This window comes from Marmota marmota, unplaced genomic scaffold (genome assembly GCF_001458135.2).
Source record: "Marmota marmota marmota unplaced genomic scaffold, marMar, whole genome shotgun sequence".
Lineage (NCBI taxonomy): Eukaryota > Metazoa > Chordata > Mammalia > Rodentia > Sciuridae > Marmota > Marmota marmota.
This window is the reverse complement of record NW_025999863.1, coordinates 2868771-2872393: the sequence shown is the minus strand read 5'-3', so window position 1 is coordinate 2872393 and position 3623 is coordinate 2868771. Positions and strand designations below refer to the sequence as shown.

At 63.7% G+C, this 3623-nt stretch overlaps 1 long non-coding RNA gene across 2 annotated transcripts in view; it reads right to left on the bottom strand.

Annotated features, from left to right (window-relative positions):
* Positions 1-2162, bottom strand: part of LOC125619421 — a 6471-nt gene extending 4309 nt beyond the window's left edge. Inside the window, exons 1-2 of one of the 2 annotated variants that reach the window (XR_007350972.1) lie at positions 1831-2162; positions 54-663 (exon numbers count right to left, since the gene is read on the bottom strand). This is a non-coding gene — a long non-coding RNA (uncharacterized LOC125619421). Of the gene's footprint in view, positions 1-53; positions 887-1830 lie in introns of those variants that run through there. The other variant, XR_007350968.1, reaches the window with a different exon arrangement.
* Positions 2163-3623: the final 1461 nt, after the last annotated feature.

Below are 3623 nucleotides of genomic sequence, written 5' to 3'. Positions count from 1 at the left end.
GGGGGGGGACAGAGGGCAGCCAGGCGAGGGGCCACCCGGCACTGCTTGCTCACCTGCTCCCCGGGGCGCTACAGTGCGATCACGATCCGTCCACCGCCTCCGTAGGGCCGGGACCTCTTTCCGCGGCTGCGGGACCTTCCCCGGAGGTTGGGGGACTGGGCGGGGCGGGCAACTTGACCACGCCCACGGTCACGCCCCCGCTAAACTCCGCCCCCGTTCCTCTCCCTCCCGCGCGGAAGAGAACGGGGCGGGAGTTTGGTCCTGGCTCAACCAATGGAAGCGCGGGCGACGTACAAAGGGACCAATGAAAGCGAGTCTCTGCGGCGGGGACCTAGAGGGGGCGGAGCTCGGGGCGGGGCCAGGCGCTGGGGGATTCCTCCGGAATCTCTGAGGGGCCGGATGCGGGGGCGCGGCGGCCCGGGGGGGGGGCGCCAGCCAGGGGAGGGGCGGAAGGGCAGCGAGAGAGAGAAGGGGCGGGGGACCCCGAGGCACTGACCAGGGGAGAGCCAAAGGAAACGCACCCCACGAGGCTCTGCGCCGGCGCCGTCCACTCTGGAACCCGGCTACCCACCTGGGCAGGAGGAGTTCGGGCAGACGCGCGTCCCAGCCCGGCACGGCGCCTTCCAAGTCGGTCACCTGGAGCCCGGAGCCCCCAGGTGCAGCCTGTTCCGTGGGAATGAGGATGAGCGTCCAGGCTGCCAGCGGGGCGGGGCGACAGGGCCAGCTGGCCCCCCAGGAGGACGCAGCTGCGAGTCCTGGGAATCGGGCCCTGGAGCGGCTCCCAGCTCTCCAGTGCGCCATTTCCTCCCCGCTCTCCTGCCCCATCTCTGGGTCCCAGTGCAGCTAGGACCTGGAAGCCGCAGCAACCACTCCGCGTCCTCCCAGTAGCCACACAACTAACGTTTGTTGAGTGCCACCCTGACAGGGGAGGCGCAGGCGGACCCTGGCACAGGGCCTCACGGGGCAAAAATAAACATCCCATTAGAGAGGCAGAAACCGAGGCTCAGAGAGGAAAGCCAACTTCCCGAGGCCACACGGGCACATGGCTGGGCCAGGATTCCAGCCCAGAGGTGCCCGGGGCTTCTCTAGCATCCCGAGCCTCCCCCAGCCCCTCCACCGGCGTGGCCTGCCCTCTCCCTAGCTCCACTTCTGGGCCTGGTCACTCTTGCTTATGGCCACCCTTCCTGACATTTTAGAGTGGCCAGCAGCACCCCTGGCTTCCTCGCACTCCGTGCCAGGAGCACCCCAGGACCCTCCAGGTCGTGATAATCAAAAAATGTCCCCTGGCACTGCTGGGTGTCCCCTGCAGGGCAGTTGCACTGGTGGGGGGGATTCTTTACGCCCCCAGGCCACAAACTTCATGGGGTGCCCGAGCAGAGGGGCTGTTTCTAGCATCTCCTCACATCAAAGAAAATGGCTTCACTAAGTCTGGGATGGGTGCCTGTGGGCGCCGAGTGACTGAGGTGGGTTCAGGGACAGTTTTGTGGGCTGTGCTCTCTGCAGTGGTCGGCGGCACCTGGCACGGGCAGGACACGGCTCACTCACCTCAGAGCTCTGCCGTCACCTGCCTGCCCGAGTTTGCGTCTCTGAGCCTCAGTGTCCCCACCCATGTGACGTGAGAATAAAAAGCCTTCGGGTCCTCAAATGAGGCAGGGGATCTAAAAAGTGCCCTAAGGACGCAGAGAGAGGGCAGCCATCGCACTGCAGCTGGGCGGCAGAACGGTGTGGCCACACTAGGACAATGGCCAGTCCTCCAAAGCTGGGCAGAGTCACCACCACCCACTGCTGGGTGGCGCCCACGGAAGTCAAAGGCAGGACCGGGGTACCTACCTACTGTGTGCGGTGTTAATAGCAGCACTGGGCCCTGGAGCCAGAGGCAGCCAGAGGAGGGCGGCCTCTGCCTGCCGCTGGGGGGTGGACCCACACTCGGCTCCGCCCTCGCTGGGCTCCTCAGCCTTGAAAAGGAAAGGAATTCTGACACCGGACACGGTGGATGAAGCTTGGAAACATCATGCTGAGTGACATGCACCAGACACAGAGGGACCCTGCAGCCTCCACCCCAGGAGGTCCCTGGAGTGTCAGAGCCACCGAGATGACTTGGGGAAGCAGCGAGATGGGTGCAGGGCAGGAGGGGACAGAGCTGGTGTTGGAGGGGCAGAGCCTCAGCCTGGGGAGACGAGGAAGCCCTGGAGGTGGGCAGTGGGGACAGCTACTCGGCAGTGCCACTGTGCCTGATGCCCCCTGGGGGGACCCTGGAGGCAGGATGTTTCGCCATGTGCTGTGCTGGGGACAAACCCAGGACACTACACTGAGCTCCATCCCAACCTCTTTTTTAAGTTTTATTTTGGAGACAGGGATTTGCTAAGTTACCCAGTCTGGCCTTGAACTTAAGATCCTCCTGCCTCAGCCTCCCGAGGCACGAGGACTACAGGTGTGGCCACTGCTGTGGGCTTCTTGGCTCTAGCACCTCTTGTCCACACTTTGCTTTAGTTCATCTTGACCAGGCCTCCTCCTTGAGACCATCAGGTCCGCCACAGGGACAAAAGGACAGACACCCTCGAGAGGCCTTTGACAGCTGGGCACAATAGCCCCGTAAGCAATGTCTGTCCGAAAGTCAGTGCTGCCAGCTTGGTCATCCTTAAGTTTGTCCCACCTGCTTGGTCCCCTTCAAGACTGATGACATCAAGAAAAGAGTAACTAAGGTGGTCCCAGGATTTGCAGGGACATTCAGCTGTCCCTGGAGCAAGGCCGGGACGACCCAGCCATTGCCCTCACCTTCCAGGAGCAGCAGGGCCTGGCAGCAGGTCCCCCCATGGCGGGACCTGGAGCTGGCCCTGAGCAGGAGCAGTCTCTCCTGGGATGGTGGGCCCAGCGATGACCGCCTGCAGTCCGTGGAGATTCACCGCAGGCCCCAGCCACATCAGATCCCAGGGAATGGAGACCCCGTGCCCCCAACACAAGGGCAGCCTGAACCCTCAGGGAGGCCCCTCCCATGGATCCAAGGCCCCTATTTAGGTTTTGGCTACATCCTACTGTCTTGTCTTATTGTCACTGGGTCAGAAGTTCTCTGGGATCATTCCATGTCACATTTCACAGATGACAAAGAGGCCCAGAGAGAACAAGTGATTTGTCCAGGGCCACACAGCCAGAGGCTTGCAGGGATGGATTAGGGCCTCATGGGATCTGACTCCAAGTGAGGGTCCAGCCCTGGGGCAGCTGCATCCTGGGGGTCCCCCGCTGGGCAAGGGGGGTGGTGGGAGGAGCAGGGAAGCATAGTGAGTGGGTCTGCGTTCCGTGTGCAGCTGAGGGGACTGGGCTCAGAGCACGAGGGTTCTGGAGGGGAATGATCTTGCCTGGCCAGGTGGCCGTGGGTCCGGGATCTGGCCCACTGGGGTTGGGACTCGGGCCAGGCCCTGCTCTGCTGGGGCTGGGGCCAGTGCCACCCAGAGCTGAGGTTCAGAGGGGGCTCAGCCCATGTCGGGCGCCCTGGGATCAGGATCCGCCTGCAGTGGGGGCTTCCACGGGGGTGGGAGCTCAGCCCAGAGTCGGCCCAGCCGGCGACAGGGTGCTCTGCGCGGAGCTGGGGACGCTACCTCAGTTCAGCTCAGCCGCTGGCGGTGCTG